Genomic DNA, 22,403 nt, shown 5'->3' on the forward strand with positions numbered 1-22,403 from the left:
GCACGCCAGGCTTCCTTATCCATCACCAACTCCCAGAGCTCACTCAAACTCATGTCCATAGAGTCAGTGATGCCATCCAACCATCTCACCCTCTGTCATCCCCTTTGCCTTCTGCATTCAATCTTTCCCAGCATCAGATCTTTTCAAATGAGTCAGTTCTTCACATCAGGTGGCCAAAGTATTGGAGTTTCAGCTTCAGCAGTAGTCCTTCCAATGAATATTCATGACTGATTTCCTTTAGGATGGACTGGTTGGATCTCCTTGCTGTCCAAGGGACTCTCAAGAGTCTTCTCCAACACCACAGTTCAAAAGCATCAATTCTTTGGCACTCAGCTTTCTTTATAGTCCAACTCTCACATTCATTCATGACTACTGGAAAAAAATAAGTTTGACTAGATGGACCTTAATTGGCAAAATAATGTCTCTGCTTTTAATATGGTGCCTAGGTTGGTCATAGCTGTTCTTCCAAGGAGCAAATGTCTTTTAATTTTGTAGCTGTAGTGATTTTGGAGCCCCCCAAAATAGAATGTGTCACTGCTTCCTTTGTTTCCCCATCTATTTGCCATGAAGTGATGGGACCAAATGGCATCACTGACTCGATGGACGTGAGTCTGAGTGAACTCTGGGAGTTGGTGATGGACAGGGAGGCCTGGCGTGCTGTGATTCATGGGGTCGCAAAGAGTCAGACATGACTGAGTGACTGAACTGAACTGAACTGATGGGACCAGATGCCATGATCTTAGTTTTATGAATGTTGGGTTTTAAGCCTGCTTTTTTCACTTTTCTCTTTCACTTACATCAAGAGGCTCTTTAGTTCTTCTTTGCTTTCACTGTAAGGGTGGTATTATCTGCATTTCTGAGGTTATTGATATTTCTTCTGGCAATCTTGATTCTAGCTTGTGCTTCATCAAGCCCAGCGTTTCTCATGATGTATTCTGCCTATTAGTTAAATAAGCAGAGTAACCATATACAGCCTTGACCTACTCCTTTCCTGATTTGGAACCAGTCTGTTGTTTCATGTCCAGTTATGACTGTTGCTTGTTGACCTGCATACAGTTTTCTCAAGAGGCAGGTCAGGTGGTCTGGTATTCCCATCTCTTCAAGAATTTCCCACAGTTTGTTGTGATCCCACAGTGAAAGTCTTTGGCATAATGAATAAAATAAAAGTAGGTGTTTTTCTGGAACTCTGTTGCTTTTTCAGTAATCTAGCAGATGTTGGCAATTTGATCTCTGGTTCCCCTGCCTTTTATAAATCCAGCTTGAACATCTGGAAGTTCCCACTTCACCTGCTGTTGAAACCTAGCAAGGTGAATTTTGAACTTTGCCAGTGTGTGAGATGAGTGCAATTGTTGGTATTTTGAACATTCTTTGGCATTGCCTTTCTTTGGGATTGGAATGACAATTGTCCCTTTTCAGTCCTGTGGCCACTGCTGTTTTCCAAATTTTCTGGCATATTGAATGCAGCACTTTCACAGCATCATCTTTCAGGATTTGAAACAGCTCAACTGGAATTCCATCACATCTATTAGCTTTGTTCGTAGTGATGCTTCCTACGGCCCACTTAACTTCACATTCCAGGATGTCTGGCTCTAGGTGAGTGATCACACCATCATGGTTGTCTGGGTCATGAAGATCATTTTTGTATAGTTCTTCAGTGTATTCTTGCCACCTCTTCTTAATATCTTTTGCTTCTGTTAGGTCCACAACATATCTGTCTTTATTGAGCCCACCTTTGCATGAAATGTTTCTTTGGTATCTCTAATTTTCTTGAAGCGATCTCTAGTCTTTCCCATTCTGTTGTTTTCCTCTATTTCTTTGCATTGATCACTGAGGCAGGCTTTCTTATCTCTCCTTGCTATTCTTTGAAACTCTGCATTCAAATGGATATATCTTTCCTTTTATCCTTTGCCTTTTGCTTCTCTTCTTTTCTCAGCTATTTGTAAAGCCTCCTCAGACAACCATTTTGCCTTTTTGGATTTTTTTTCTTGGGGATTGTCTTGATCACTGCCCCCTGTACAGTGTCAAGAACCTTCATCCATAGTCTTTCAGGCACTCTGTCTATCAGATCTAATCCCTTGAATCTGTTTGTCACTTCCATTGTTTTATAATCGTTAGGGATTTGATTTAGGTGATAGCTGAACAGTCTAGTGGTTTTCCGTACTTACTTCAATTTAAGTCTGAATTTTGCAATATGAGTTCATGATCTGAGCCAGTCACCTCCTGGTCTTGTTTTTGCTGACTATATAGAGCTTCTCCGTCTTTAGCCACAAAGAGTATAATCAATCTGATTTCAGTTATAGACCATTTGTGACATCACCAGATGTCATCTCTTGTGTTGTTGGAAGAGGGTGCTATGACCAGTGTGTTCTCTTGGCAAAACTCTGTTAGCCTTTGCCCTGCTTCATTTTGTAACTCCAAGGGCAAATTTGTTGTTGCTCCAAGTATTTCTTGACTTTTGCATTCCAGTACCCTATGATAAAAAGGGCATCCTTTTTGGGTGTTAGTTCTAGAAGGTCTTACAGGTCTTCATAGAACTGTTCAGCTTTAGCTTCTTCAGCATTATTGGTTGGGGCATAGACTTGAGTTACTGTGATATTGAATGGTTTGCCTTGGAGACGGACAGAGATCATTCTGTCGTCTTTCAGATTGTATCCAAGTACTGCATTCAGACTCTTTTGTTGACTGTGAGGGCTACTCCATTTCTTCTAAGGGATTCTTGCCCACAGTAGTAGATATTATGGTCATCTGAATTAAATTCGCCCATTCCAGTCCATTTTAGTTTTGATTCCTAGAATGTTGATGTTCACTTCTTGCCATCTGTTATTTGAACACTTCTAATTTGCCCTGATTCATGGACCTAACATTCGAGGTTCCTATGCAATATTGTTCTTTAGAGCATCAGACGTTACTTCCATCATCAGTCACATCCACAACTAGGTGTCGTTTTTGCTTTGCTTCCATCTCTTCATACTTTCGGAGTTATTTCTTCACTGATCTCCAGTAGCATATTGGGCATCTACTGACCTGGGGAGTTCGTCTTTCAGAGTCCTATCTTTTTGCCTTTTCATACTGTTCATGGGATTCTCAAGGCAAGCATACTGAAGTGGTTTGCCATTCCCTTCTCCAGTGGACCTTGTTTTATCAGAACTCTCCACCACAATCTGTCCGTCTTGGGTGGCTCTTATGGCATGGCTCAGAGTTTCATTGAGTTAGACAAGGCTTGGTCCATGTGATCAGATTGGTTAGTTTTCTGTGATTGTGGTTTTCATTCTGTCTGCATTCTGTTGGAGAAGGATAAGAGGTTTATGAAAGCTTCCTGGTGGGAGAGACTGACTGAGGGGGAATCTGGGTCTTGTTCTGATGGGCGGGGACATGCTCAGTTCAGTTCAGTTCAGTCGCTCAGTCGTGTCTGACTCTTTGCGACCCCATGAATCGCAGCAAACCAGGCCTCCCTGTCCATCACCATCTCCCGGAGTTCACTCACTCTTGTCCATCGAGTCAGTGATGCCATCCAGCCATCTCATCCTGGGTTGTCCCTTTCTCCTCCTGCCCCCAATCTCTCCCAGCATCAGAGTCTTTTCCAATGAGTCAACTCTTTGCATGAGGTGGCCAAAGTACTGGAGTTTCAGGCTTTAGCATCATTCCTTCCAAAGAAATCCCAGGGTTGATCTCCTTCAGAATGGACTGGTTGGATCTCCTTGCAGTCCAAGGGACTCTCAAGAGTCTTCTCCAACACCACAGTTCAAAAGCATCAATTCTTTTGCACTCAGCCTTTTTCACAGTCCAACTCTCACATCCATACATGACCACAGGAAAAACCATAGCCTTGACTAGACGGACCTTAGTCGGCAAAGTAATGTCTCTGCTTTTGAATATACTATCTAGGTTGGTCATAACTTTTCTTCCAAGGGGTAAGTGTCATAATTTCATGGCTGCAGTCACCATCTGCAGTGGTTTTGGAGCCCAAAACAATAAAGTCTGACACTGTTTCCACTGTTTCCCCATCTGTGAATGGGGACGAAGTGATGGGACCAGATGCCATGATCTTCGTTTTCTGAATGTTGAGCTTTAAGCCAACTTTTTCACTCTCCTCTTTCACTTTCATCAAGAGGCTTTTTAGTTCCTCTTCACTTTCTGCCATAAGGGTGGTGTCATCTGCATATCTGAGGTTATTGATATTTCTCCCGGCAATCTTGATTCCAGCTTGTGTTTCTTCCAGTCCAACGTTTCTCATGATGTACTCTGCATAGAAGTTAAATAAGCAGGGTGACAATATACAGCCTTAATGTACTCCTTTTCCTATTTGGAACCAGTCTGTTGTTCCATGTCCAATTCTAACTGTTGCTTCCTGACTGGCATACAGATTTCTCAAGAGGCAGGTCAGGTGGTCTGGTATTCCCATCTCTTTCAGAATTTTCCATAGTTTATTGTGATCCACACAGTCAAAGGCCTTGGCATAGTCAATGAAGCAGAAATAGATGTTTTTCTGGAACTCTCTTGCTTTTTCCATGATCCAGCGGATGTTGGCAATTTGATCTCTGGTTCCTCTGCCTTTTCTAAAAGCAGCTTGAACGTCAGGAAGTTCACGGTTCACATATTGCTGAAGTCTGGCTTGGAGAATTTTGAGCATTACTTTACTAACATGTGAGATGAGTGCAGTTGTGTGGTAGTTTGAGCATTCTTTTGCATTGCCTTTCTTTGGAATTGGAATGAAAACTGACCTTTTCCAGTTCTGTGGCCACTGCTGAGTTTTCCAAATTTGCTGGCATATTGAGTGCAGCACTTTCACAGCATCATCTTTCAGGATTTGAAACAGCTCAACTGGAATTCCATCACCTCCACTAGCTTTGTTCGTAGTGAAGCTTTCTAAGGTCCACTTGACTTCACATTCCAGGATGTCTGGCTCTAGCTTAGTGATCACATCATCATGATTATCTGGGTCATGAAAATCTTTTTTGTACAGTTCTTCCGTGTATTCTTGCCACCTCTTCTTAATATCTTCTGCTTCTGTTAGGTCCAGACCATTTCTATCCTTTGTCGAGCCCATCTTTGCATGAAATGTTCCCTTGGTATCTCTAATTTTCTTAAAGAGATCTCTCATCTTTCCCATTCTGTTGTTTTCCTCTATTTCTTTGCATTGATCGCTGAAGAAGGCTTTCTTGTCTCTTCTTGCTATTCTTTGGAACTCTGCATTCAGATGCCTATATCTTTCCTTTTCTCCTTTGCTTTTCGCTTCTCTTCTTTTCACAGCTATTTGTAAGGCCTCTCCAGACAGCCATTTTGCTTTTTCTGCATTTCTTTTCCATGGGGATGATCTTGATCCCTGTCTCCTGTACAGTGTCACAAACCTCATTCCATAGTTCATCAGATACTCTATCTATCAGATCTAGACCCTTAAATCTATTTCTCACTTCCACTGTATAATCATAAGGGATTTGATTTAGGTCATACTTGAATGGCCTAGCTGTTTTCCCTGCTTTCTTCAATTTAAGTCTGAATTTGGCAATAAGGAGTTCATGATCTGAGCCACAGTCAGCTCCCAGTCTTGTTTTTGCTGACTATATAGAGCTTCTCCATCTTTTGCTGCAAAGAATATAATCAACCTGATTTCGGTGTTGACCATATGGTGATGTCCATGTGTGATGTCCAACAACACAAGAGAAGACTCTACACATGGACATCACCAGATGGGGCCATGCTAGTAAATCTTTATTCCAATTTTCTGTTGATTGGCAGGGCTGTGTTCCCTCCCTGTGTTTTGTTGTGAGGCCAAGCTTTGGTGGAGGTAATGAAGATAATTTGAAGATAGTTTGACCTCCTTCAAAAGGTCCCAGGAGGCACTGCTGCACTCCCTGGCCCCAACCTGCATTAGGCCACCACCTACCCACCCCTCTGCCAGAGACTCCTGAACACTCGTGGGCAAATCTGGGTCAATCTCTTGTTGGGTCACTGCTCCTTTCTCTGGGTCCTGGTGTGCCCCACGGTTCTGTTTGTGCCCTCCAAGAGTCTGTTTACCCAGTCCTGTGTAAGTTCTGACGGCTCTCTGGTGGAGTTAATAGCAACCTCCTTCAAGAGGTCTTATGCCATACCCAGGTCTCCTGCACCCAGAGCCCTGCCCCTACAGCAGTCCACTGCTGACCCATATCTCCACAGGAGACACTCAAACACAGTTCTGGCTCAGTCTCTGTGGGGTCTCTGGGTCCTGGTGGGCACAAGGTTTGTTTGAGCCCTCTGTGTGTCTGGTGAGTATGGGGTTTGATTCTAAATGTGATTTTGCCCCTTTGACTGTCTTGTTGGAGCTTCTCCTTTGCCCTTGGATATGGGGTATCTTTTTTTTGGTGGGATCCAACATTTGACGATTGCCCAGTAACAAGTTGTAATTTTGGAGTTCTTGCAGGAGAAGCTGAGCACACATCCTTCTACTCCAACATCTTGGAGTCTTAAAAATCATGTAGATATTATGAATACTGCTGCTGTAAATACTCATGTACAATTTTGTGATGGCATGCATGTTTGTTTTTCTTCAATATATGGTTAGGAGTTGAACTGCTGGATCTTACTATGACTCTATGTTTAATTGTTTAAGGAAATGCCAGACTATTTTCCAAAATGGTTGCATCATTTTGCATTCCTACTCTCAGTGTATGAGGATTCCAATTTCTTCATATCTTCATTGACACTTATTATTGTCCAACTTTTTTATTTGATCCATCCTAGTGGTGATTGCAGCCATGAAATTAAAAGACGCTTACTTCTTGGAAGAAAAGTTATGACCAACCTAGATAGTATATTCAAAAGCAGAGACATTACTTGGCCGACTAAGGTCTGTCGAGTCAAGGCTATTTCCTGTGGTCATGTATGGATGTGAGAGTTGGGCTGTGAAGAAGGCTGAGCGCTGAAGAATTGATGCTTTTGAGCTGTGGTGTTGGAGAAGACTCTTGAGAGTCCCTTGGACTGCAAGGAGATCCAACCAGTCCATTCTGAAGGAGATCAGCCCTGGGATTTCTTTGGAAGGAATGCTGCTAAAGCTGAAACTCTAGTACTTTGACCACCTCATGTGAAGAGTTGACTCATTGGATAAGACTCTGATGCTGGGAGGGATTGGGGGCAGGAGGAGAAGGGGACGACTGAGTATGAGATGGCTGGATGGCATCACTGACTCGATGGACATGAGTCTGAGTGAACTCCCGGAGTTGGTGATGGACAGGGAGGCCTGGCGTGCTGCGATTCATGAGGTCACAAAGAGTCAGACACGACTAAGTGACTGAACTGAATTGAGTGTGTATGAAGTGCTATCTTGCTATGGTTTTGATTTGCATTTTTCTGATGAATAATGATGCTGAGCATCTTTTGATGTGCCTGTTGGCCATTTCCATAATTTTTTTTAAGAAGTACCTGTTTGGATACTTTGTCCATTGCTTAAATTGGATTATCTTTATTTAGTTGTAAGAGGTTTTTTTTTTTTTTTTTTTTTTTTAACATGTTCTAGATATAAGACTTTGTCAGATATCAGGCATATATACAATATGTGTATATGTATACATATTTAAAATCATGTGGGTTTTTTATGTTCTTTTTTGTGTTCTTCAGAGTATGAAGTTTTTACATTTGATCAAGTCCAATGTATGTGTTTTTAAGCTCATGGCTTTGATGTCAAAGCTAAGAATCTAATGCCAAATCCAAGGTCATTAAGACTTATCCCATGCTTATTTCTAAAAGTTTTATAATTTTAGCTCATATATTTATGTGTTTGATCCATCTTGAGTTAATTTCTGTGAATGTGTGCGGTAAAGATCTTCATTATTTTGCATGTGGCTATTCAGTTGTCCCAGCACCATCTGATGAAAAGACTATTCTTACCCCATGGAATGATCTTGGCATCCTATTAAAAATTCAGTTGACTACAGATACAATGTTCTCATTTCAGTGCTCTCAGTTTTATTCCATTGGTTTATATGTCTGTCCTTGTGCCAGTCTCACATTGTTTTGATTACTGTTGCTTTGTAGTTAAATTTTACAGTCAGGAAGTATGAGTTCTACTTTGGAAGTCTCTTTTAGAGAATTATTTTGATCACATTTAGTATTTTTCAGCAATATTTTTCACATTTTAGAGTATTCTTGAGTAAATTTTGTTACTTTGTGTCTTTCCAGGATTTTTTCACTTCCTTTAAGTTATCTAATATGTTGACATTTAATTACTTATTATATTCCTTTGTAATTATTTTTATTTTTCTAATGTCAGCAGTAATGTACCTTCTTTCACTACTATTTAGTAATTTGAGTATTGTATTTTTTTCTAGGTCTATATAGCTAAATACTTTCCAACTTTGTTGATCTTTTCTAAGAACTAGCTTTTAGTTTCATTGATACTCTCTATTGTTTTTCTGTTTTCTATTTTATATGTTTTGGCTCTAATCTTTATTATTCCCTTCCTTCTGGTAGAGGAGCCTGACAAGCTACAGTCCATGGGGTTACAAAGAGCTGGACATCACTGAGTGACTAACAATTTCACTTTGCTTCTACTTGTTTTAGTTTTAATTTACTCTTTTTCAGTGTTTTAAGAAGGAAGACTAAGTTATTAGTTTATAATCATTATTATTTAATATAGGCATTTATAGTTATAAGTTTCCCTCTAAGTTTTGTTGTGTTTTGTCTCAATATATATTATTTCCTTTTTTATTTCTTCTTTGAGCCACTTGTTATTTAGGAATGAAGTGTTTAATTTTCACATATTTTTGATTTTACCAGATATGTTTTTTTTCTGTTATTTAGTTGTACTTTCATTCCATTATGGTCAAAGAATATACTCTGTATTGTTTCAGTCTTTTCAGATTACTGAGGTTTGCTTTAAGGCCTAACATGTGGTCTGTCCTGAGAAATGTTCCATGTGTACTTCAAAAGAATGTATATATTCTGTTATTGTTGTTGTTATATTGAATAATCTATGGATGTCGATTAGGCCCATTTGATTTAGAGTTTTATTCAAGTCTTTTGCCTCTGTTGATTTTTATTAACTCTTCTGTCCAGTATTGATAGTGAGTTATTGAAATTTCTGACTCTCACTGTTGAATTTTCGCTTTTGTCTTTCATTGCTATCAATTTTGATTCATGCATTTTGGTGTTCTGTTACTAGGCACATCTACAGACTAATGAGTTTGTCTCATGAACCAGCATACAATATTAATCCAATGCTGTTCAAAAGATTTCTATAGAGAAAAAAATATTAAGGAACCTCTTCCTTTAAGATGTCATCAATTATGAGATTTTCTTGTGAAAAAAGGAACATATATTATTTAATGTTCCTGTTGATTTTATATTTTATAACTGATACTGTTTCTTAAAAACATTATAACAACAATGATAATAACATTGTAATTAGTAGCTAGAATTAATTGAATTTTTAAGTGGAATGCTTATTCCTCAGCAATGACAGATACTGGAGAAATTCCTTTGATTGAGCTATATATATTGGGACATGTTTATCTAGAAATAGGCCAGGCTCAGTTTGTCTCTGAATCATCTTAAAACCTCATGTAACCAATGGTGGCAGTTAGCTCATTTGCTTGTGAATCTTTGGAAATAATTGGGGGTAATTAAACAATTTGGTCTTTGCTAGTGAGAAATTATTAGCATTCAACTACTCCATTGTAATGAGTCACCCTGGTTATATTTCCTAGGTTTGACAATACCTGATTTTTTTCAGATGAATGTGAATAAATTTCCAAATGCCAGGTTCTTTTTAAAGAATGCAAGCTAACTATTTTAAAGTTAAACAAAATCAACCCAATATTAACTTTGTATCTTAAACATAGATTGCCTGCTTTGCTACCCTTTAGAGTCAAGGCTGGTAGGAAAATATTCCATGTAAAACTGTAAAATTATCAATTTATATGAAAAGGTTAACACTTCACTTCATACCATTTTGGATAAGTTTTTTTTTTCCCCCATCTGAAATGTGTACAGTTTGGGCTGTTTTGGCATAAATAATCACAAAGCTAAAATGGTTGCCAAGGGATTAGGGCCAAGCTTCTCTGAGCCAGTCATATTTTTGAAAGATATTTATAGAACTACTGAGGTTACTCAGTTAGAAGTAATTGGAGTCAAGTCATGCTTACAGAAGGTTTTTTCTTTGTTCTTCATGCTGCCTCTTAACCCAGTTCAGAGTGGCCATTATTCCACTACAAATAAATGCCAAACATTCTTTGGAAATAAAAAGGAAGGCTGAATTATAAACTTGTGTATTTGTTTTAGCATTTAGTATAGTGTATGCCATTAAAGAAGTATATAATCAAATAGGCATTTTAAGAAGTGAGAGGTTGTGGTGGAAATATATTGCTTTTCTCTAAACAACTATGTATTATTAAAAGAAATTTCAGTTCCTCTGACATTCTAACTCTACTGTATGGTTATTCATCTTGTTCATCACTTTATAGCAGGGTTTCATCTTGACACCCTGTTCAAAACTTAGTCCCCAACTGTATCACAGGGTGTGTGTTAATAATTCTCATAAAGCTTGATTGGTTAGGTAGGTTTGAGAAATTCTGGGTTTAACAGACTTGGTTATTTTTATATTTTACTTGCAAGGTTTTTAAGGTCTTATATATTTTTCTGTAAATTGTGAGTTCCTAAGTGTGTGATTGAGAGTGCAGTATTTTCAAAATCCACTTCATCATGAACTCTTATAATGAGCATCTACTAAAGCTAGAATTCTAAGAGGATTGCTCTGGGAGACACTGCTGTCTTCCACAAGAACACACTGAAAAAGGTTCCCATTCAGTACTTACTCCTCTTTTTCTATTAATTTTTTTTTCTTTTTTTGAATAGCAGTAAGACAAATTATCCCTTTTTAAGGGATGCAGATTGAAAGTGTCCCAGCCAGAGTGTTCTTCCTCTTTCCTCTGTTCATAATGTTGATAGTGATATTCTTGGTGAACACTGTGATTTAACAAATTGTGCTTTGGTACCTTTTGCCCAAAAAGTGTCTCCTTGGGAAGCAGTCTCTAAATTTAAAATTGCAAATTGTTGGGATCCCTACGTAAGACTAGACTAAGTATTGCTCTGAAATCAAGTCTCTTAAAGGAGGCCTTCTCAAGGGAAGAGGCTACTGGTACAAATGTTTTCTAAATGGGAATTTTGTCTTCTGTTTTAGAGCCTGCTTTAGAGGGCTGATTCTCCATGCCTGAAAGACTGTCATCTTACTTGAGAAACTATAGGCCCTACTATATATCATTTATAATTTTAAGCTGTGAAAAAGTCCCTTGGATAAGATGGCTATCTTCATTTGTAATAAGTTTCCTTAATCCTCTCTAGAGAAAGCCGAAGTTATCCTAGGAGTTGGGAGAGCATGTGTTTGAGAACACTGATGTGCAAGATGTTAGGTAAATATGAGTATGTTAGCTTGCTAGGGCTACCATAATGAAGTGGCACAGACCAGGTGGCTTAAACAACAGAGATTGATTTTCTCAGAGTTCAGAAGGCTAAAAGTCTGAGAGCATTGTATTGGCAGCATTGATTTCTTCTGAGTTTGCTCTTCTTAGCTTGTACATAGTTATGTTCTTCGTATATCTTCACGTGGTCTTTCCTTGTGCATGTCTGTGTCCTGATCTGTTCTTTTTATAAGGACACCAGTCATATGACATTAGGGGCCGCCTATGCCAAAGCCTTTGACTGTGTGGATCACGATAAACTGTGGAAAATTCTGAAAGAGATGGTAATACCAGACCACCTGACCACCTCTTGAGAAACCTGTATGGAGGTCAGGAAGCAACAGTTAGAACTGGACATGGAACAACAGACTGGTTCCAAATAGGAAAAGGAGTACGTCAAGGCTGTATATTGTCACCCTGCCTATTTAACTTCTATGCACAGTACAGCATGAGAAATACTGGGCTGGAAGAAGCACAAGCTGGAATCAAGATTGCTGGGAGAAATATCAGTAACCTCAGATATGCAGATGACACCACCCTTATGGCAGAAAGTGAAAAGGAACTAAAAAGCCTCTTGCTGAAAGTGAAAGAGGAGAGTGAAAAAGTTGGCTTAAAGCTCAACATTCAGAAAACGAAGATCATGACATCTGGTCCCATCCTTCATGGGAAATAGATGGGGAAACAGTGGAAACAGTGTCAGACTTTATTTTGGGGGGCTCCAAAATCACTGCAGATGGTGACTATAGCCATGAAATTAAAAGACGCTTACTCCTTGGAAGAAAAGTTAGGACCAACCTAGATAGCATATTCAAAAGCAGAGACATTACTTTGCCAACAGAGGTCCGTCTAGTCAAGGCTATGGTTTTTCCTGTGGTCATGTATGGATGTAAGAATTGGGCTGTGAAGAAAGCTGAGCACCGAAGAATTGATGCTTTTGAACTGTGGTGTTGGAGAAGACTCTTGAGAGTTCCTTGGACTGCAAGGAGATCCGACCAGTCCAATCTAAAGATCAGCCCTGGGATTTCTTTGGAAGGACTGATGCTAAAGCTGAAACTCCAGTACTTTGGCCACCTCATGCAAAGAGTTGACTCATTGGAAAAGACTTTGATGCTGGGAGGGATTGGGGGCAGGAGGAGAAGGGGACGACCGAGGATGAGATGGCTGTATGACATCACTGACTTGATGGACATGAGTCTGAGTGAACTCCGGGAGCTGGTGATGGACAAGAGGCCTGGTGTACTGCAATTCATGGGGTCGCAAGGAGTCGGACATGACTGAGCAACTGAGCCGAACTGAATGCTCTAATACTTTGACTACCTAATGCGAAGAACTCACTCACTGGAAAAGACCCTGATGCTGGGAAAGATTGAAGGCGGGAGGAGAAGGGGATGGCTGAGGATGAGATAGTTGGATGGCATCGCTGACTCAATGGACATGAATTTGGGTAAATTCTGGGAGTTGGTGATGGACTAGAAGGCCTGGTGTGCTGTAGTCCATGGGGTTGCAAAGAGTCGGACACAACTGAGTGACTGAACTGAACTGAACTGTATGATCTAATTTAATGCTAATTAATTAGTTTAATTCTGTAGAAGAATCTGTCTCTAAATATAGTCATATTCTGAGATACTGGGGGGTTAGGACTTCACCATATGACTTTTAAGGAGACATCATTCAGCCCATAACAATGAATAATCCTTGATTAGTAGCAGTCTTTTGAATGTATTTTATTAGGTTAAACATATTAGGAACATTTCAAAGACAGACAAAATATCATAGGAAAAATATTGCAGAATTTCATGGCCAATGGATAAAAGCAAAGCCTCACTTTGCTTTTCTATGAATTTCTCTAGATATTTTCAGAGTTGATCTGTAAAAAAGGGAACTGTCATCTGTGCTGTAAGAAAGTTAAAGAACAGGAAAACAGATCTAAGTATTTGTATACTTATCTTTGTAGTTATCACTATTTCAAACTCAGGGCATGTATAGGAAACGATAATATTGGTTTTCACACTGGGATTGATATAACAAGTGCCTGTGACTACTGAAGCCTGAGCGAGTCATCTCAACATATCCATAAATTTTTCCTCAGCAAAAGCATGTATCACATACATTGATTTACCTGTAAATGATTACCTGAAACTGAAGAACATGAGGGAAACCAGACTCATGTAATAGAATAGTAGAATTTTTACTTGGAAGGGATCTTCAGTTCAGTTCAGTTCAACTGCTCAGTCGTGTCTGACTCTTTGTGACACTATGAACTGCAGCACACCAGGCCTCCCTATCCATCACCAACTGCCTGAGACTACCCAAACCCATATCCATTGAGTTGGTGATGCCATCCAACCATTTCATCTTCTGTCATGCCCTTCTCCTCCTGCCCTCAATCTTTCCCAGCCTCAAGGTCTTTTTAGATGAGTCAGCTCTTCTCATCAGGTAGCCAGAGTATTGCAGTTTCAGCTTCAACACCAGTCCTTCCAATGAACACCCAGGGCTGATCTCCTTTAAGATGTACTGGTCGGATCTCCTTGCAGTCCAAGGGACTCTCAAGAGTCTTCTCCAACACTACAGTTCAAAAGCATCAATTCTTCGATGCTCAGCCTTCTTTATAGTCCAACTCTCACATCCATACATGACCACTGGAGAAACCATAGCGTTGACTAGACAAACCTTACTTTGTTGACAAAGTAATGTCTCTGCTTTTTAATTTGCTGTCCAGGTTGATCATAACTTTCATTCTAAGGAGCAAGCATCTTTTAATTTCATGGCTGCAGTCACCATCTGCAGTGGTTCTGGAGCCCCGCCAAAATAAAGTCAGCCGCTGTTGCCACTGTTTCCCCATCTATTTGCCATGGAAGGGATCTTAGGCATCACATTTCAGTCATTCACAAACCTGTTACCACATCAGTGAAGTTCAATACTGTTCAACACTGGTACTATTAATTAGGGCTTCCTTGGTGGTGCTAGTGGTAAAGAACTTGCCTGCTAATGCAAGTGATGTAAGAGATGCAGGTTTGATTCCTGAGTAGGGAAGATCCCCTGCAGGAGGGCATGGGAACCCACTCCAGTATTCTTTCCAGGAGAATTCCATGGACAGAGGAGCCTGGTAGGCAATAGTTCTTAGGGTTGCACAGAGTTGGACATGACTTAGCCCACTTGCACTGCTAATTATCTAATGGCTCTCCTTATATTGTCTTATTCTATAAAAAAAAAAAAACCTTTAGCTTTTGCTGCATCATAAATAAAAATATATTTTGAATTGGAATTCAGTATATTTTAAAAGCATTTCTTGACTCCTAAATATATATGTATATGTGTATGTATAAATATATGTATATATAATATTTAAATTATTCCACACTTGCTCTCTTCCATCATTTAGTATTGGGAAGCAGTGGATTCAGTGAAAACCTTGAAGAACTTTAAGGCCCTAAGGAATGGCGGAGTTAGTAACTCTAAAAAATCTGTGTCTCTGAATTACTGCAAAAGAATGTGACATGAACAAAAAATAAATCTTGTGTTAATCTTCAGTGATTTTGGTATTGCCTATTATAGCAATTAGCTTAGCCTGACTAATGTGGTCAGTTTTGTAGGACTTTAGATATTTCAACCCTCAATGATCTTTTCTTGCATTTAAATTGTAGAAACTTATCATTATTTATTCCTAAACACTTTTTCCTTTTTATAAAGCCATTAGAATTATATTTTCAGCTGTGAACCTGCATTGAAGCTAGTATTGAAGTAAGTGTATTACTCAGTCTCCTCATTCCTTTGCAGATTATAATAACTTTTCCAGATAAATTAAAAAAATTTTTTTTAGAAATTTAGCATTCAGTTATGAAAAAGGCAAATGTAGTTACATGGAAGGTGCAAGCTGCAATTGCCCTTGCCCATGCTCTGGTTAAAAATCCTATAGTCCTACTTTAGGATGAATTCTTACCACCTCAAGGCACTCAGAGTTCCTTGAAACTTTGGGTAAGAATTGTTCATCACCAAGGGTTTAGGCCAATTTGAAATCACTATCATGAACAAAAAGTAAAATTTAATTATATGCATGTGTATTTATATAATTCTTAGAATTGATTAACTTGACAACAAAATCTCCTTTTTTCCTTCAGTATTTATACATGATTTTTTATTTTATTTGCTTTATTGGGCTTTGAGTTTGACAGGGCTGTTTTGGGTATATGGGTATCCCCTTGAGACAGAAATGGCAGCCCACTCCAGTGTTTTTGCCTGGGAAATCCATGGACAGAGAAGCCTAATGGGCTACCATCCATGGGGTTGCAGAAGAATTGGACATAATTTGGCAGCTAAACAACAACAACAAAGTCTGTATGTGATCGGGTGGTTGTATTTGTTCCTAAAGGTTACTTGTAGATTAATACCAGATACAGCTGTCTTGGGGATGAAATAATAAATATGAACCAATGTAAACAATCTAGATTTTAAAGCAAATACAGTGACAAATGTTAAAGATGAAGTGGAGTCAGTTTGCTCGATAGTATTGTTGCCAATAGGTTAGTGGTCCAGTCAGTAAGTTATGTGAATCAAGGTTATGGTCCAGAAAGCACCACAGCTGTAACCTAACGTTTGCTTGTGTCAGAATTGCTCCTGTGCATCACAATCTAGAATGTTCCTGCAGCATAGCCATAGAGCATCCCCTCAAGACACAGGGAGAAGTTTCAACCAGGGAGAAGTTTTACTTCAGTGGAAATAATTACTAATCATATTCCAAAATGTTCTTTCTAGATTTCCCTGAAAAATAATATAATTTTAGTATCATCAGTTTATTACAAATATAAATAAGAAATGAAAAAGCATAGAATAAACTAATATTCATCATTTAATACTTATGTATCTACAGAAATTTTTAACAAGTATTTACTGTTATAAATAAATTTTGGCTCTGAAATGAGTAAAATAATTTTTAATACCATTCACTTTTCTATGTGCATTAGGTGCTTCTTTAAGCAATGTGAACAGATCTCAGAGTCTAAAAGGAATAGAGCTTGGTTGCTATTTGAAGAGTAAAAAAAAATACATATTCCTATTTGAGATATAATATCTTGACTCTCTTCAGAGTGACTTTTACAAATTGATAAAAGATTACTGTAATTGTATCAGATATTTAGTGTTATTCAATACATGAAATACAAAGCAAAATTAGTCACTTTCTCTCTGCTAACTCATGATACCTTGTGTAACTTTTATTTTGTCTTTCCTTTTAATTACTGATCAATGCTATGAAGTGGATCAATCTGTTAAAGGTTTCTAAACGTGGTACATAAGCCTTTAAGAATTAGTAGTGCTATCATTCATATAAGGGAAAGGAAGTTGCCTTTATGGATATGTGATACTTAGATTGCATTGTTTTGCTTCCTTCATTTACTTTCATTTCTTATTTTTCTTAACTAGAGGTTGCATGTTTATAAGCAGAATACAGAAAACAATAATAACAAAACCATCCATAGCCTCATCACCATTCAAACCTAACCATTGTGTGTGTGTGTGTGTGTGTGTGTGTAATTTAGGTTCCTGATGTTTAACTTTATTTTGATATGCGTTTTTTCCCAAATATTATATTTTTAATGGGTATATACCATCTACTCTTGGCTCTTTCCCTTCTTTCCTTCTTTGCTGCTGCTTCCCTCTCTCCCTTCCTGTCTTCCTTATTTCCCTCCTTCCTCTTCCTCTCCCTCTCTCTCTTCCCCTCTCCTTCTCTTGCTTCCTTTCTTTCATCTTTCTATTAAAGTAGTTTTGTGACAATCATCTTCATGTATAAAATGTTCTAATTTTCATATCTTGGTCAAAGTAATCATCGGAGTATGTGAATATTTTCAAGACTCTTGGCAAATATTGTCAATTTCATTTTACCAGAGAATTAGACCAAGTTAAACTCCCGCTATATATTTAAGAACAACTGTTTCCTCTGGTTATCACTCGTATTGGAAATTACCTGATTTTTTTCTTGTTGCTATTGCTAATTTGACAGGTTAAAAATAACTCACTTTTTCTGATAATTGGTGATATTTTCTTTACATGGCTTTAAAAACATTTAGAGTAGGGTGATCCATATAATGTATTTTTATTGCTAAACTGAAATAAATTGTAAATCTTTCATTATTATTTTTCCTATCAAAGTCTAATCTATGTTGTACTTACAGGTTTTCTCCTATCAGAAAGATGAACATAATTCCAAAATTTGGGAATGCCTCAGTTTGGAAATAAAGGATGCAAGTTAAATTCATGGCACAAAAGGATACACAATTCCTTTGTAGAAAAGATAATAAGGAAAAAAATTTCTTTCCCATAGAGCTTTGTATTTCCATTCTGCTGATCATTTTTAATAGCTTCTGTCTGTTCTTGTTCATTTATTAAGAAGATGACTATTTTCAGAAACTACACATAGTATACATTATTTGGAATTTGTGATTAAACATAATCCCCAAACACAGCAAAGTAAAATATACTCCTTCCTGGAACAAATGTTTAATTTGCCTTCTTGTTAATGGTTGCTAATTTCTGGCAATTATTAAGTGTCAGTAGAAAATGTACTTTTTTATGTGAAGCCTTTTGGCCATTATAAAGGTGGATTTTTCATTTGAAAATTTAAGTCAGATTTCTCTTAAAGTTAGAAACAATGGTGGCCTTAAAAAAGTCCATTTTTCTTTTTAATTGTGCATCAGTTCAGTTCAGTCGCTCAGTCGTGTCCGACTCTTTGTGACCCCGTGAATTGCAGCACGCCAGGCCTTCTTGTCCATCACCGACTCCCGGAGTTCACTCAGACTCACGTCCATCGAGTCAGTGATGCCATCCAGCCATCTCATACTCAGTCGTCCCCTTATCCTCCTGCCCCCAATCCCTTCCAGCATCAGTCTTTTCCAATGAGTCAACTCTTCCCATGAGGTGGCCAAAGTACGGGAGCTTCAGCTTTAGCATCATTCCTTCCAAAGAAATCCCAGGGCTGATCTCCTTCAGAATGGACTGGTTGGATCTCCTTGCAGTCCAAGGGACTTTCAAGAGTCTTCTCCAACACCACAGTTCAAAAGCATCAATTCTTCAGCACTCAGCCTTCTTCACAGTCCAACTCTCACATCCATACATGACCACAGGAAAAACCATAGCCTTGACTAGACAGACCTTAGTCGGCAAAGGAATGTCTCCCAGGAGTAAGCGTCTTTTAATTTCATGGCTATAGTCACCATCTGCAGTGGTTTTGGAGCCCCCCAAAATAAACTCTGACACTGTTTCCACTGTTTCCCCATCTATTTCCTATGAAGTGATGGGACCGGATGCCATGATCTTTATTTTCTGAATGTTGAGCTTTAAGCCAACTTTTTCACTCTCCTCTTTCACTTTCATCAAGAGGCTTTTTAGTTCCTCTTCACTTTCCGCCATAAGGGTGGTGTGATCTGCATATCTGAGGTGATTGATATTTCTCCTGGCAGTCTTAATTCCAGCTTGTGTTTCTTCCAGTCCAGCGTTTCTCATGATGTACTCTGCATATAAGTTAAATAAGCAGGGTGACAGTATACAGCCTTGATGTACTCCTTTTCCTATTTGGAACCAGTCTGTTGTTCCATGTCCAGTTATAACTATTGCTTCCTGACCTGCATACGGATTTCTCAAGAGGTAGGTCAGGTGGTCTGATATTACCATCTCTCTCAGAATTTTCCACAGTTTATTGTGATCCACACAGTCAAAGGCTTTGGCATAGTCAATAAAGCAGAAATAGATGTTTTTCTGGAACCCTCTTGCCTTTTTGATGATCCAATGGGTGTTGGCAATTTGATCTCTGGTTCCTCTGCCTTTTCTAAAACCAGCTTGAACATCTGGAAGTTCATGGTTCACATATTGTTGAAGCCAGGCTTGGAGAATTTTGAGCATTACTTTACTAGCATGTGAGATGAGTGCAATTGTATGGTAGTTTGAGCATTCTTTTGCATTGCTTTTCTTTGGAATTGGAATGAAAACTGATCTTTTCCAGTCCTGTGGCCACTGCTGAGTTTTCCAAATTTGCTGGCATATTGAGTGCAGCACTTTCACAGCATCATCTTTCAGGATTTGAAACAGCTCAACTGGAATTCCATGACCTCCACTAGCTTTGTTCATAATGATGCTTTCTAAGGCCCACTTGACTTCACATTCCAGGATGTCTGGCTCTAGATAAGTGATTACACCATCATGATTATCTTGGTTGTGAAGATCTTTTTTGTACAGTTCTTCTGTGTATTCCTGCCACCTCTTCTTAATATCTTCTGCTTCTGTTAGGTCCAGATCATTTCTGTCCTTTATCGAGCCCATCATTGCATGAAATGTTCCCTTGGTATCTCTAATTTTTTTGAAGAGATCTCTAGTCTTTCCCATTCTGTTGTTTTCCTCTATTTCTTTGCATTGATCGCTGAAGAAGGCTTTCTTGTCTCTTCTTGCTATTCTTTGGAACTCTGCATTCAGATGCTTATATCTTTCCTTTTCTCCTTTGCTTTTCACTCCTCTTCTTTTCACAGCTATTTGTAAGGCCTCCCCAGACAGCCATTTTGCTTTTTTGCATTTCTTTTCCATGGGGATGGTCTTGTGCATAAGCTAGTATTAATCAAGATGTGGCACAATTCACCAAGTTGTTTTATAAGAACAATAGTCTTAAAACTTTACTTGATATTCTACTTGAACAGTTACATTCATACTGTAATTTCCAGTATTAAAATGCTTCATCTGTACTGTACTGTAATTAATCTCTTTTGGGACAGTTACAGCTTACACTGGAAAGTCTCATAAATTGGTGTCTGTTCATTCAAGTATTCCCTGAAGTGTATTTGGGGTTTTTACAATCCAGGTAAGTTTAAGTCAAGCTATGATACTGTGATTAGTTGTTCATCTGCATTAGTCAATGCTGATCAGAGCTCTAAGGAGGATTAAAGAGGCTAGTCAGCCAAAATGCCACCCTCCTCTACCAGTCTTCAGATCTTTTCTTACTCAGTCAGATTTTTTGTTAGTCTCTTTTTTGGATAAAGCAATGCAAAGATGATCTGTATCAAACATACTGGTGAAATAGTTATTGATTACTTGGGAATGGAGGAGCTTACTGAAAAATACTCTGCCCTATTCTTGTTATCATTGCCTAGATTATCAGGTCATCTCTGGGGAGGACTCTGTCTTAGAACATAGAGTTTCTATAGTTTAAGACCTTATAGAACTAATTTTATAGACCTTCTAGACCTTCTAGAGTTATAGTTTAAGACCTTCTAGAACTTGACCTTTTAGAACTAGTTACAGTTCAAGACCTTTTAGAAAGTCTACAAAGCTTTTTAGAGTTATAGTTCAAAACCGTCTAGAACTAACACCCAAAAAAGATATCCTCTTTATCATAGGGGACTGGAATGCAAAAATAGGAAATCAAGAGATACCAGAAGTAACAGGCAAATTTGGCCGTGGAATACAAAATGAAGCAGGGCAAAGGCTAACAGTTTAGCCAAGAGAATGCACTGGTCATGGTGAACACCCTCTTCCAGCAACACTAGAGATGACTCTACACATGAACATCACCAGATGGTCAATACAGAAATCAGAATGATTATATTCTTTGCAGCTGAAGATGCAGAAGCTCTATACAGTCAGCAAACACAAAACCGGGAGCTGACTGTGGCTCAGATCATGAACTCCTATTGCAAAATTCAGACTTAAATTGAAGTAAGTAGGGAAAACCACTAGACTGTTCAGGTATCACCTAAATCAAATCCCTTGTGAGTATAAAACAATGGAAGTTACAGATAGATTCAAGGGATTAGATCTGATAGACAGAGTGCCTAAAGAACTATGGGTGGAGGTTCTTGACATTGTACCGGAGGCAGTGATCAAGACCATCCCCAAGAAAAAGAAATCCAAAAAGGCAAAATGGTTGTCTGAGGAGGCCCTATAAATAGTTAAAAAAAGAAGAGAAGTGAAAGGCAAAGGAGAAAAGGAAAGATATACCCATTCGAAAGTGATCAATGCAAAGAAGTAGAGGAAAACAATAGAATGGGAAAGACTCTTCAAGAGTCTTTGGGCAAGAGATCTCTTCAAGAAAATTAGAGATACCAAGGGAACATTTCATTCAAAGATGGGCACAGTAAAGGACAGAAATGGTATGGTCCTATCAGAAGCAGAAGATATTAGGAAGAGGTGGCAAGAATACACAGAACTACACAAAAAAGATCTTAATGACTCAGATAACCACAGTGATGTGATCACTCACCTAGATCCAGACCTCCTGGAATCTGAAGTCAAGTGGGCCTTAGGAAGCATCACTATGAACAAAGCTAGTGGACATGATGGAATTCAAGTAGAGCTATTTCAAATCCTAAAAGAGGATGCTGTGAAGTTGCTATACTCAATATGCTAGCAAATTTGGAAAATTCAGCAGTGGCCGCACGACTGGAAAAGGTCAGTTTTCATTTCAATCTTCATGAAGAGCAATGCCAAAGAATGTTCAAACTACCACACAATTGCAGTCTTTTCACATGCTAGCAAAGTTATGCTCAAATTCTCCAAGCCAGGCTTCAACAGTATGTGAACTCTGGACTTCCAGATGTTCAGGCTGGATTTAGAAAAGGCAGAGGAGCCAGAGATCTAATTGCCAACATTCGTTGGCTCATAGAAGAAATAAGAAAATTCCAGAAAAACATCTACTTCTGCTTTATTGATTACACCAAAGCCTTTGACTGTGTGGATCACAACAAACTGGAAAATTCTTCAAGAGGTTGAAATACCAGACTACCTTTCTGCCTCCTGAGAAATCTGTATGCAGGTCAAGGAGCAACACGTAGAACTAGACATGGAAAAACAGACTGGTTCCAAATTGGGAAAGAAGTATGTCAGGCTGTATACTGTCACCCTGCTTATTTAACTTATATGCAGAGTGTATCATGAGAAATGCTGGGCTGGATAAAGCGCAAGCTGGAAACAAGCTGGGAGAAATATGAATAACCTCAAATATGC

Source organism: Capra hircus, chromosome 4, assembly GCF_001704415.2.
Source record: "Capra hircus breed San Clemente chromosome 4, ASM170441v1, whole genome shotgun sequence".
NCBI classification, from domain to species: domain Eukaryota; kingdom Metazoa; phylum Chordata; class Mammalia; order Artiodactyla; family Bovidae; genus Capra; species Capra hircus.